General features: G+C 44.4%; 1 pseudogene; it reads left to right on the forward strand.

Moving 5' to 3' along the window:
* The first annotated feature begins 2033 nt into the window (after nt 1–2033).
* On the forward strand, nt 2034–2838 carry LOC139439759 (small ribosomal subunit protein uS2-like; annotated as a pseudogene).
* Nucleotides 2839–14538: the final 11700 nt, after the last annotated feature.

A 14538-nucleotide genomic window follows, 5' to 3' on the forward strand; every position in this document is an offset into this window, starting at 1 on the left:
TAATTACCCAATGGGCTCATGTGCAAAGTGACCATGGTGGTAGGGATGGAGATTATGCATGGGCTCAGCAACATGGACTTACCCTCACCAAGGTCCACCTGGCTACAGCCACAGCTGAGTGCCCAGTCAGCCAGCAGCAGAAACCCACATTCAGCCCCTGATATGGCACCATTCCTCAAGGTGATCGGTCTGCTACCAGGTGGCAGGTTGATTACATTCGACCATTTGCTTCATGGATGGGGCAGTGATTTGTTCTACTGGAATAGATTCATACTCTGGATATGGGTTTGCCTTCTCTGCATGCAATATTTCTTCCAAAATTACCATCTGTGGGCTTACCAAATGTCTTATCTACAGCCATGGCATTCCACCCAGCATCGCTTCTGAACAATGAACCCACTGCACAGCAAAGGATGTGCGGGAATGGGCACATACTCATGGAATTCATGGGTCTTACCATGTTCCCCATCATCCTGAAGCAGCTGGATTGATAGAACAGTGGAATGGCCTTTTGAACACTCGATTACTATACCAGCTGGGCTGCAGTACCTTGCAGGGCTGGGGCAATGTTCTCCAGGAGGCTGTGTATGCTCTAAACCAGTGTCCATTCTATGATGTTCTTTCTTCCATAGCCAGGATTCATGGGTCCAGGAATCAAGGGGTGAATGGGTAATAGTGAATGGTAATAGGGAATAGGAGTAGTGCCATTCACTATTACCTGTAGTGATTAACTAGTGTGGCAGTTTGCCGTTATTGATGAACCCCGCAAAAGAGAAGGATTATGTTTGTAAACTGGTCTGTTCCTCTGGGTGTGATACCTTTGATTATATTAAATTCAAACATTTTAAGTTTACTTGATTAAATCACCTTAGGGCCTTTGATTCGACCATGTCAGTAAAGCATAACTCAGGTTAAGTTCCTGCCCCCTTGGTGGGCTGACAGAAACAGACACTCACTGAAGAAGACACAACAGGAAGAGAGAGAACTTCATAGATATCAGAGGAGAGAAGGCTCAAACAGCTAAAGCCTGGGGAGAGATGAGCCGTTCACCTGATAGTTTGTAGCTGAAAAGTCCAGAGCAGTGGAGCAGCTGGTAAGGCTGGGAAGGAAATGAGCGCTTTGCTAGACTGATACAGGAAGCCCTGAGAGATGAATCCTATGCCAGCCTACAGCTTAGATCAGAAGAACCTGGGCCCATGAATCCTTAAGAGGAAAAAGGAAGGAAAGACCAGGCAGAGATCACTCACCATCTTGCTTCAACATGTGGCAAAAGACCTTGGTGAGAAAATAGCCTTGAGTTGGTTTCTTAAGGGCCAACTGTAGGCTTTTACCCCAAATAAATACGCTTTATAAAAGCCAACAGATTTCTGGTACTTTGCATCAGCATCCCTTTGGTTGACTAATATAACTAGAAAAATTTTTGCTTCCTGTCCCTGCAAACTTTAGCTCAGCTGGTCTGCAGGTCTTAGTTCCAAAAGAAGGAATGCTTCCACCAGGAAATACAATTCCATTGAAATGGAAGTTAAACTACCACCTGGCCATATGGGCTCCTCATGGCTCTGAACCAACAGGCAAAGAAGGGAATTACTGTACTGCCTGGGGTGATTGATCCGATCCAGGGGAAATTAGACTGCGACTACACAATGGAGACAAAGAAGAATTTGCCTGGAATACAGGAGACCCCCTAGGACATCTCTTAGTACTGCCATGCCCTGTGATTAAAGTCAGTGGAAAACTGCAACAACCCAATCCAGGCAGGACTGAAAAAGGCCCAGAATCTTCAGGAATGAAGGCTTAGGTCACCCCACCAGGCAAAGAACCAGGGCCAGCTGAAGTGCTTGCTGAGGGTAGAGGGAACTTGGAATGAGTAGTGGAAGAAGGTAGTGATAAATACAAACTTCAACCACATTACCAGTTACAGAATCAAGGACTGTAATGGCCATAAATATTTCACCCTTGCCTTTCTGCACTACCCAGAGAGGGGTCTATATGGCTGTTGCCCCTTTGCCTTAACTCAAAGGGAAACTTAAACAATGTTCGGAGTCCTTGATGTCCTACAGATGATGGATGAGGATGTCCTCAAATTCCTTCAGGCAGAATCCACTTAGGGGGCACCAACCCTGACTTCCAAATGGAACAGTGTATCTCACAAGGAAAAGTGATGGCACCTGTATCCTAAATCTGAAGACGGCCTGGGAGAAGCTTCAGCTGGTGGTTCATGTCATTGCTGCCATTGAAAACCCTGCTGGTGCCAGTGTCATATCTTCCAGGAATACTGCCCAGCGGGCCGTGCTGAAGGTTGCTGCCACCACTGGAGCTACCCCTATTGCTGGGCGCTTCACTCCTGGAACCTTCACCAGCCAGATTCAGGCAGCGTTCCAGGAGCCATGTCTTCTGGTGGTGACCAATGCCAGGCTGACCACCAGCCTCTCACAGAGGTGCCCTATGCTCACCTGCCCACCGTTGCTCAGTGTGACGTAGATTCTCCTCTGCCCTAGGTGGATGCGTTCACCATATGCAACAGCAAAGGAGCTTACCTGGGAGTGTGAGGTGGTGGATGCTGGCCCGGCAAGTTCTGCGCATGCGTGACCCCATCTCCCATGAGCACCCATGGGTGATTATGTCTGATCTCCACTTCAACAGAGATTATGAAGAGATTGAAAAGAAAGAGCAGGCCATGCTGAGAAGGCTGAGGAGCTTCCGGGTACATGGACTGCACCTGCTCCTGAAGTCCCTGCCCCTCAGCCCAAGGCCGCAGGCTGGTCTGAAGGCGAGCAGGTGCCCTCCGTGCCTGCTCCGCATTCCCCGCTGCAGCCTGGCTGCTCCCCCTGCGCCTGAAGCCTGGCCTGCAGCCCCTGCTGCTCAGGCCCCCAGTGGGCAGGAACAGCCCGAGGGGGCAGAAGCTGATCTTCACAGGCTCCAACAGGAAGTGGAAATAAGGTTCCAGGAAATGAATCAGTTTCTACTTTTAAAAAAATGTCATCCTTACCTTGTTATGAATGTTTGTACATATACATAAAATGAATATATTTGTTTTATTCCCTATCTTTCCCCCTTATCATATGACATAAGTTGTATTAGTTTCACATCTTAGTATTAGAGGATATCAAGTTTAACAGTGAATATTACCCAAGGATTGTACCCTATTCTACAGGGATTTGTGCACTTACAATTGTATGCAGGACAGTTGAGTAACGTTAGGCAGAAATATTAATGTATATGTGTGTGTGTGTAAGTATCTGTTATTGTTTTTATTATAAATTAAGTATCTCTAAGTATGGTTTAAGACGATGTGTATGGCTGCCAAGTTGACAAGGGGTGGACTATGATGATCAGGTTAATATGTCAACTTGACCAGGTAATGGTGCCCAGTTGTCTGGTCAAGCAAGCCCTGGGCTAATTGTAACAAGGGCATATCATAGACTTTAATCATCAGTGAGTTGATGGCATCTATGGCTGATTACATCTACAATCAACTGAGGAGATTGCCTTCCACAACGAATGCTGTCTCATCCAATCAGTTGGAGCCTTAAAAAGAGAAATGATTTCAGCATTCAGGGAGAGAATTCCCATCACGACTTGAGACAGCCAGCATCTCCTGGGGAACTCATCGAGGACCTTAGCAGAGTCCCTGGCTTGCAGCCTGCCCTACAGAATTTGGACTTGCGCATCCTCATGGTCGCATGAGACAATTTTATAAAATCTCAAACTATTTACAGGTATCTCCTGTCAATTCTGTTTCCTTAGAGAATCCTGACTAAGACAGCAGCCTAGGAAACAAAAACAATTATCAACCACCTTAGTTAAAGCAAAACTCTCCCTAGATTTCAGGTCCTCCCCAGCTACCCTCCCTTTCTCAGCATCCCTTTATAGGAACAATTCTCAGGAGGAGTGTCGAAGGATTCTCCTTGTCTTCTCATCCTTGCCTTTTTTACCTCCTCAAACCTCTCCAAATGGGCTTTTGTCCCCATCTCTCCACTGAAATTGCACTTGATAAGGTCACTAATAACTTCCGCATTGCCAAATTGAGAAAACTATTCTTAGTCTTCATCATTTTGGATGTTTTGACAGCATTTGACACTGTTGTTTACTCCCTCCTTTTTGAGACATTTTCTTCACCAGGCATCCTGGACACCATACTGTCTTGGTTTTCCCTTTACCACGTTACCCTCCTTAGTCATTCTCTTTGCTAATACTCTCCTGGTCTCTAAATGTTGAAGTGCCCAAGACTGATTCTTCTGACCTCTCCTCTGTCTTTGTTTCTTAGGTTATTTATTCTAGTCTCATGATTCACATTTGCAATTCCGAAGTTCACGTCGCTGGTCTTTTTTTCTGTGAATCCGGACTCTGCCAACTTGGCATTCTCACTTAGATAGCTAATAAGCATCTCACAGTTAACATGGCTGTCTTAGTTTTCCAGGACTGGTCTGACAAATACCCCACATTAATTGGCTTAAGCAACAGGAATTGACTGACTCATGGCTTTGGGGGCTAGAAGTCCAAAATCAAGGTGTTGGCAAGGCCATGTTTTCTCCAAAGACTTTCACATTCTTGGGATAGCTTCCTTGGCAACCATCTGTCCCTTGGTGATTTCTATCTGGCTTCTCTGTGTCCAAATTTCCTCTGCCTTATAAGGATGCCAGTCATATGGATTAAGGCCAAGCTGATTCAATTTGCTTCCTCTAAATAGGATCTTTGAAGATCCTATGCACAAATAAGACACACCTTACCTAATAACAGTATCTTAAAGGGTCCTATTTACAAATGGGCTCAGACCCAAAGGAACATGGATTAAGACTTGAACATGTCATTTGTGAGGCATATAATTCCATCCCCAACCCCTACTCCTTGCCTCACGTTTCCCAACTAAAATAGGGATAATAATAGTACCCACCTAATAGAATTGTTGTATGAAATGTGATAAGGTATGTGAGGGCAGAGTGCCTTACCTGAGGAAATCTCTTCTGCCAGGACCTGTCTCCACAATTCTGCCCTTGAAGTCATTCTTCTTTCAATTCATCCCATCTCTGTCCCTTTCAGCAGCATGTCTGCTCATACAAAGTTCTCAAAAACTCTCAGTTTCCTGTGCCATTTAAGTGGGTCCAAGCCATCACACAAAAGGATCTTCCACATACCCTTCCTGGAAAACTGCATTTCCAACTCTACTTCCTCTGAGATGGGTGATGGGTCCATGGGTCATCCATCTGATCTCCTTAGGAAAGGGCTGTTCCACCACACCCTTACACGAGCCCTGTTCTCTGGGGACACACCTGCCAGAAACTCTGGGGGAAACCTATTAGAACTGCTTCTGGGCCTCGTCTCAGGGCGCACTATCTGGATAGGCTAGAATTTACCAAATCATCACTTGCTGAGTTCCTTGTACTTGACAGTTCAATCTTCAGTTTATTCCTTTCCTCTCTCATTCTGCCTCCTACACTTCATTTGGAAATCTCTTCAGCTAAATATGCAAATTCATTGCTTACAAGTTCCATTTTCAGTCCAACACTAGGGCATAATTCATCCAAGTTCTCTGGTGCTTTATAACAAGGATTGCCTTTCCTCCAGTTTCCAATAACACATTGACCGCCTCCTAAGGCCCCACCAGAAGCACTGCTGACATCCGTATTTCTACCAAGGTTCTATCCATGGTAATATATCTGCATGCTCTAAAATGATTTTTTAAAACTTCCTCTACAGCTCTATTCACAGCAACCTAACCTTTTTCTATCAGGTGCCTCAAAATTCCTCCAGGCTCTGCCATTCCCCAATTCCAAATCCACTTCAACATTTTCATGTATTTGTAATAGCTGCACTCCACTTCTCAGTACCAAGATCTGTCTTAGTTTTCCAGGGCTGCTGTGACAAATACCAAACACTGATTGGCTTAGACAGCAAGAATTTATTGGCTCACGAATTTGGATGCTAGAAGTCCAAAATCAAAGTGTGGGTAAGACCATGCTTTCTCTGAAGTCTGCTGTAGCCTGGTGGTAGCTTTCTGGCCACCCTCTGTACGTGGTGATCTCTCTCTGGCTTCTCCTACTCCTGGCTTCTCTGACTGTCTGGGTATCCTCTGCCTTGTAAGGACTCGAGTCATAGGGATTCATTCAGTTTGGCCTCATCACTGCAGGTCCTATTCACAAAGAAGTCCACACCCTACTAATAAGATCTTCGAAAGGCCTATTTTTAAATGGTTCATATCCACAGAAATGTGAAGACTTACATATGTCTTTTGTTGGATACATGATTCAATCCCCTACAATGTCCAAAAAAGAACTCTTGACCCGTTTCCCCAAACCTACCATCCCCCAGTCTACTCAACCTTAGTAACTGACACCAACAGTCACTAGTTGCTCAGACTAAAACTCCAGGAGTCAGTCGTCCTCAGCTCCTCTGCCTCACACGCCACAGCGCATCCAGCCAGCCTTATTTACTCTCCCTGCAAGATATACCCAGAATCCTGCCTTTTCTCACCATCTCCACTGCTTCTATCCTAGTCACAAAGACACCATCCTCTCAGGTCTAGATTTCTGCATAACCTTCTTCCAATCTTGCCTTGCTGTTAGTTCTTCATACAGCATCTAGAGAGATTTTTGAAAGTACGTAAATCATGTCACTTCTTGTTCAAAACTCTCTGGTGGTTTCCCAACATGTTCAAGATAAAACCCAAAGTCCTTACCCTGCTCCAGAAAGTCCTGTATGTTCTGGCCTCTTCCTCTGACTTATTCCCCTAGGACTTTTCTCTTTGGTTACTGTGTTCTAACTAAACTATCCTCATTGCTCCTAGAACACATAAGTCTTCTTTGCATCTCAGGGACTTTGTCCTGCATTTCCTCTGCCTAGAATGATCTTCCCACAGAAATGGTGTGGTTGGCACTCGCATATTATCCAAGACTTATCTTAAATATATTCTCAGAGAAGCCTGCCCTGTCTACATTAAACAGCACTTCCCATCATTCTCATGCCTTTACCTGCTTTCTTTTCCTCCATACATGTGTTACTACCTGACATTACATATTTGTTTTTTTTTTGTATTCTCCACTAGTATATAAGCACCATGAGGGCACAGTCTTTGTGTCATACACTGCCATATCTCCGGTGCATAGAGCAATGCCATAGTTCATAAAGGTTTTTTTTTTTTTTTTGGTAGGTGTTGTTTTTATCTTTTTGAGGTACTGGGGTGGGGGATTGAATCCCCTACCTCATATGTGGGAAGCTGGTACTCAACTACTGAGCCACATAGGCTCCCCTGAGTTGTTTTTTAGTTTGCTTGTTGTTTGTTTTTGTTTTGTTTTTTGTTCCCACCCCAACCCCAGATGGCTCCCTTGTCTGTTTGCTCATAGCTTGTCTGCTTGTTGTTTCTGCTCATTGTCTGTTTGTTTCTTCTTTAGAAGGCACCAAGAACCGAACCCAGGACCTCCCATGTGGAAGGGGGCGCCCAACTACTTGAGCCACATCTGTTCCCTGCTTGTTCAGTTGTTTTTGCTCACTATCTGCTCATTGTTTGCTTATCGTCTTGCTCATTGTCTGCTTGTTGTTTTTTCTCAATGCTTGCTCATAGTTTGTCTTCTTTAGGAGGCACCGGAAGCCGAAACCCAGGACCTCCCATGTCGAAGGCAGGTGCCCACCTGCCTGAGCCACATCCATTCCGGTTTTGTTTAGTTTTGGTTTTTTTTAGGCAGCACCAGGGACCTGTCCTGAGACCACCTGTGTGGGAACCAGGAGCTCAACCCTTGAGTCACATCCCCTCCCTGTAAATGTAATTTTTAATTAAGTAAGCAATGTTAGGGAGAGACTTGGGATCAGATTCTAAAAGACGTTTAATATCCCACTAGGCTGAATTTTAGGTATGGGAAGTCACAAAAATGTTTTTGTGATTGAAGAGGAATGCTGAAAGCCATGTTTCAGACAATGAATTTGGAATTAATAGGCTAGATTGGATAGGGGAGACCCCGAAGACGGACGATGAGGGTCGGTCCACCCTCCCACGCTGGCTGCCCCTTCCCAGCGCGCAGACAAGCCCGTCTGGGAGCGAGCGGCGCTAGCCCTGCAGGTGGCACAGCCGCTCCCTGACTCCAGCGCTTTTCCCTAGCGCCCCCTGCTGGCTGCTCTGGGAACCTCCTCCCCTCTCGTCCCGGCTGGGCCCGGGAGGCTGAGCTCTGAGGACGCAGCCCCGGGCTCACTTCCCCCCGGTTTCTGGTTGAGCTCGCCCACCGGAGGCTCTAGCAGGAGAGCAGAGGATGGGGCGAGGGGAGCGCGGCGTGCATCGCGCAGCTCCCCTGCTGGGCCGCGGCGGGCAGCGCCCGCGGCCCCCCACCTCGGCTCCTCCACGCGGCCCCCCCTCGGGCTCGCACAAGAGCTCCTCCAGGCTGGGCGGCTCTCCTTACGGGGCGCACTCCTTGCGCGTGGGGCTCCCCTATGCGGGGGACACCCCTGTGTGACAGGGCACTCCTTGCGCGCATCAGCACTGGGCATGGGCCAGCTCCACACGGGTCAAGGAGGCCCGGGGTTTGAACCGCGGACCTCCCATAGGTGGACGCCCTATCCATTGGGCGAAGTCCGCCGCAGGAAGTTATTTTTAAATAGGATACCACAGTTGTCCACAGTAGAGGAAGGACTTGTCTTTTGGCAAGTAGGCTCAAAGGCAATAATTATGCTCCTGATTTGTCTTTTGGGTAATTACAGGTTTTCATACTGGATTTTCCCAGAGGGAGAAAAGAAGGAAGAAACAGTGGCAAGACGGAGAAATAGGATGGGAAAATTGAGAAAGGGAGAGAGGTTTATTGAATGAATGAAAAAACCGAAGGGGAAACATCATAAAAAGTTAGCAATATTGTCCTACAAACTAGAGTATAAGCCACTTCATCATATGATAACTACACTATAAAAGGGGAAAGAGTGAGGAAGTTATGCAAACAGCATAAAAGAAAATTGGGGTCTGAATGTTTTAGAAAAATAAATAATGCAAAAGCCTATTTTCATAGCATTAATTTATATGTATGTATAGTAATAAGGTTCAGAAAACTGTGATTCAAAGTTGCCTGCTCTGATTTTCTGAAGTTGTTAAGTAATTGGACCAGCACCATGGTATTAGAGCAGCTGAACTATGAACATAAATAATGAAACAAAAGTTGACAATTTCTTGCCTAATGAATATAGAAAAGGACTTCTATGCCCAACCAAACTATCAAGCATGAGGCTAGAATAAAGACAATTTCAAACAAGCAAGATCTCAGAAAAATTACTTCTCATTTGCTCTTTCCCAGGAAGCTATGGAAGGGGGGGGAGGGGGAGTGCTCTACAAATCAAGGGAATAAATCAAAAAAGAGGAAGGCATGCATTGCCAAAAATGGGAGCTTCAACTTGTGCTACAAAGAAATCATGATAACTTTCAAAAATATTTATAATATAGAAGATTGAAGTAAAAAAGTTGAGGTAGTACAGGTAAAAAAGGAAAACTGAGTAAGAAAATAAAAATCAGAGGTAGGAGGAGAAGAATGCATACTCTCTGTCCATATACTTTCAAGAACTGGATTGTGAGTCTGGCTCTTAAGCTTCCTAGCATCCAAAGAAAAGAGGAAAATTAGCTCAGTTGCAAGTCATGTAATGTCTTTAAGATAGAAATGAAGCAGTTTTTTTTGCAAAAGACCTGTGGACCTTATGAAAAGGATCCTTTGCTCTTCACTTCATCCTTACAGTAGAATATTGTGCTTCATGCAACTCTTTCTTGTAGTGTGACTGATGACACTAAAACGTTATTAAGAAAAGGCAATTCTGCAAGGACTAGTTACCTATCACTCCAAGAGGTGGCCCAAGGGCATGTGAATGGCTGGGCAGGTTATTAATTCTTTGCTCCCTTTTGGACTGCACAGGAAGTGAGAAGGAGAAAGTCTCTTGTACCCACACTTGCTCCCTTGAGCAGAATAAAATTGCCCTAACTGGGCTTGCCTCCTTAGGAGACTATTTAGCAACTGTTGTCACTGGAGTGTGTCCATTTGGGGTCTCATGCCTCATCCCATTCTTAAGAATATCAGTAAATGCATTTTTTTCTCTAATGCATTACATTTCCATTAATGTTTTAGCGCCTATATATTGGATCTTCTGGCCCACCCATTAATCTTACTCTGAATATAATCTAGAGAGAAAACTTCCTGATGGCCCTGTATTCTACAGGTAAAATTCAGCATATCTCATCCTTCAGGCAATCTTCCATAAGCATTTATTTCCTACAACCAGACTTATAGTAATAACTGAGATTGCATACAATTAACAACTAGCAAGATTGGACAACTACCAGGACTTTAGTTATACATCCCATATCACCCCTCAACAATGGTTGAGAATTCACCATACCACCTGCATAGTTCTCAATTTTGACAAAGTCACCCCCTCTCCTTTTATTTGCTATACTGTCCATTGATGATAGTTCTTAATGGAAAATAAAGTATAATTTTTCTAACCCTTTGAGTATTTGCATTGTTCAACCTAATGCTCACTCACTGAATAAGCACTGGAAAGAGATACATTTTTAAACAGCTTTTGAACTAACCTTTAGGAAGATAAAATTTTGTGTGATTCTTTTGTACCTACTAGGATAGGCACCCTCAAATTTAAAACTTTAAAAGTAGACTTCTGCTTATACAATATTAACTACTCTTTTCCAGAAAGCTTATTGAATAATTTTTCAAAGCAATAAACTGCCTCTCTGCCTCTTATAGGCTAGTTATTACTAGTTAGGATTTCTGCTGTCTTTAATAAAGTCTAGAAATTCTTGAAATCAAAGTCTAGAACATGCCATGGTAGCTTAAAAGCATTCATGTTAACATTTTTATTCCAGGCCAAAATAGATTACCGTAAATGAAATGAAGATTCAGTCAAAAAATATGACTTCATGAGTGTATCTACAGTTAGCACTGCTATAAAAATATATCTAACCAGCTCTTTTTATTTTTCATGACTATTGCTAATTGTTAACTCTTTTTAAAAAGGGAAAAATGTTTTTCTCAAACTTGATATGATGTGTAAACAATGATATCTGAAGTAATGAATGATGAATTCCTGTAAATAGAACTGTCACACATTTAGAAATAATTTTTGTGAGACTACATCGTAGATGTTTGGGTTTTTCTTTTTTAAAGTTTTTTCAAATTTAGCAAACTTAGAAAAATCTGTACATTAAGAATGGAATTGTCAGTTGTTTGAAGCTTGTATTTTCTTCATGAGAAGTTCTTAGTCTCTCTGCCATATTTAAAAAATCACATAAAACAATAGAGATAGTTAACTTGTCAACTTGTATCTAAGAGTAAATCGATAGCCACTTGATCTTAATAGCTAACAACTGTGACTCATTCCTTTCCGTAGCCCCATCAGTATTCAGAAGCATAAGCTAACACTTCAGCTGACCTAGTGAAAAGCTCTCTTGTACATACTTATGTTATCTCATTATGCAGAGAACTAATTATATTCCTTGTTCAACCAACTTGAGTTTCTTAATGTTAGATTCATTGGGAGATGGCCCAGAAATATAATATTCGTAAGTGTTTTATAAACTGGAAAATTGAAGATCCTGTTCAGTACAATGATTTTTAAATCTTTGCTTTCTAAACATCAACTATCCAATCAACTGTAATATTGGCATGTGACACCAAACCTGCTCGCCCTCTACCTACTCCTCTCCTCCCTTCACTGTGTGCTCAAGTGAGGAATTGTCTTTCCGTATTTGAATCCTTAGTCCCTAGGAAACAAGGAAAGCACCCAGGAAACTTCCGTTGAGTGAATTTGAATGACTAGCGAAGAGCTACAAAGCTAATATCACCAAAATTTTGAACTGTACCAGATAAGGCTCTCCACTCTTACTTTCTCTTCCCACTTCCTATCATTCTTTTGAAGAGGCGTGAGCTGACATCTGTACGCTTGGGGTGTGTGTGTGAGTGTGCATGGGTATGATGTGTTTCAGTGTGCTGCTGCCTTTCCACACCGCCTGCTCCCCCCCCAGAGCCTTGGGTCAGGAGTACTTGGGGGACAGCGGCCGCTCCCCCGCACTGCGGGGGGAGGTGGGTCCTCATACTGGTCTCCTCTGCGAGCCCTGGGCTAAGTCTCCTGCCTCCCTCGGGCCCTGCTCCTCCTTGGTAAAGGCGGGGCTCGCTGGCCTTTGCAACTCCTCCCAGCCCTGTGGGTCTGTGCTTGGAATGACTTGAGTAACAATATTGAATTTCCTACATTTCAGCATTAAGTCTCTTTTTTTCCCCCACTCTATCTTGCCTATGCAAATTCCTTTATGAGGTAAATAACAGTTTTTCAGGGTTTCCACTTCTCCCATGGGAGCCAGAGCCCTGTGCTTCCCTGGCCCTGTGATGATGCCTGACCTCCTTCTTGGCTGCTCCCTTAGATGGTCATTTGTGTAGGAGGAGCACGAGCTTGTCTCTTTGGGGCAAAAGAGCTTATTCTTCAGCGCTATAGTGTTGGCCCAATCGCTCATTCCCAGCTTTTCCAACCAAATAGAGTCGAGCCATTTCACTTCTCAAATCCCCCCTCCCTGCCCCTCTATCTTAAGCACAAGCAAATCAGTATTGGTGTCACAGTCTAGTTTATGTTTTGTTCATTTGTGAAGATGATATCAAAGTATAAGGAAAAGTGGTTGCCTAAGTATAAAGAAACAAGAGTTTCCCTTACAGGGGTGTGAGACGGTTCTTAGCTGTCTTTGCTCTGCCTTTGGAGACTAACTTCCAAGTTTTTGGTAGATGTAGGTCACAGATAAATGGAGGTGGAGTGAAACAAAGAATCAAATGTGCAACATGATGAAATTACAGGGATTCAGTTCTTGTTGCACAATACAAGATCCATTCATTTCTTGGCAGAGGCACTGTGGAGGACTGGTTGGCAGTTCCTAAAGGAGTTGAGTAGAGACTTGCACGTGACCCTGCAGTACCACTACTGGGTATATACCCAGAAGAACCGAGAGCGTGACACGAACAGACATCTGGTCACCAGTGTTCACAGCAGCATTATTCACCAGGGGCAAAAGATGGAAACAACCCAGGTGTCCATCAATAGATGAATGGATAAACAAACTGTGGTGTGTTCACACGATGGAATATTATGCAGTGGAAAGAAGAAATGAAGTTGTGAAGTATATGACAACAGGGATGAACCTGGAGGACATGAAGTTAAGTGAAGCAAGCCAGACGCAAAAGGACAAATACTGAATGGTTGCACTTTATGAACTAAATACATTGTGTAAACTCATAAAGGTAATAACTAGAATATGGGTAACCAGAAAATAGAAGGAGTTTAGGTATGGAAAGCTGAGGGTCAACCTGTGAAGCATTAGAGAAAAGGCTGTTCATCTTTGGAAATGAGTAGAAAAGGTGAAAGCACATCATAGCTTTTGTAATGAGCAGTGCTACTGTATGGGTATTACAGTGGTTGAAAGGGAAAGTCTAAAGTTATGTATGTTACTAGAAGGAAAGCTAAAAAAATTAACGTGGGACCATATAGCATATTGAAGCCTCATGTGAAATATGAATATGGGTGATTTGCATATATGAGGCATTTTCTTTGAAACAAATGTATGTTAATGTTACAAGATGTTGCTATCAGGCAGGAAAAAAAAACAAAAAACAAAACTGCTGAGTGAAAGAAACCAGACAGAAAGTACTACATATTGTATGATTCCATTTATATAAAATGTAAATATAAATCAATTTTTAAAGATGGAATTAGATTAGTAGTTATGTAGGGCTGGAAATGTAGAAGTATTGAGAGGTGACTGTTAGTGGGGTATGGAGTTTTCTTTTTGGAGTAATGAAATTGTTCTAAAATTTTTTGTGATGAATGCACAACACATTATATAAAGGCCATTGGCTGGGAAGCGGACGTGGCTCAACTGATAGAGCATCCGTCTACCACACGGAGGGTCCAGGGTTCGATCCCCAGGGCCTCCTGACCTGTGTGGTGAGCTGGCTCCTGTGCAGTGACTGTCCCCCGGCGGGCGCAGACGATGGATGAGCTCTTCCCAGTGGGAAAAGTGGTCTTCCCTGGCATTGAACAGAGGACACAACTGCAGGAAGCAAGATGGGTGGGGGGCAAACTTCAGGTGCAGCTGCTGCTTCTGCCGGTCGTGAACTGAGATCCTTACAACGTCAAGGGCAGGAGCCTGGTGAGCTCCAAGGTCTCGGCAGCCTTGTGGCCTCTTCCCTTGCTGGCCTGGCCCTGTCCGACGTGGTCCTGGCAGCTGGTGGCCGGGCGGGCCAGCAGCATGACGTCGGGGAGCGAGAGAGGGGGCTGGTGCCGCGATGTCCACGGTCGCCATCTGCACGTGGTTGTGCACGTCAATCACCGCCCCCCTTTTGGGGATCTGGATAAAGCCGCTCTCAGATGGGCGCGTCCTTGAAGATGTCGTATTCTCCCTTGCGCAGGTGGCGCTGAGCTTCCCCGTGTTGAACATGCCCATGGCAGAGCCGCTCTGCGCCGTGAAATACGGTAACAGGAGCCGCTGCCAGGGCGAGCTGGGGTTGTGCAGGCAGCGCGGGCCAGGCGGGT

Source organism: Dasypus novemcinctus, chromosome 10, assembly GCF_030445035.2.
Source record: "Dasypus novemcinctus isolate mDasNov1 chromosome 10, mDasNov1.1.hap2, whole genome shotgun sequence".
Classification (NCBI taxonomy): domain Eukaryota; kingdom Metazoa; phylum Chordata; class Mammalia; order Cingulata; family Dasypodidae; genus Dasypus; species Dasypus novemcinctus.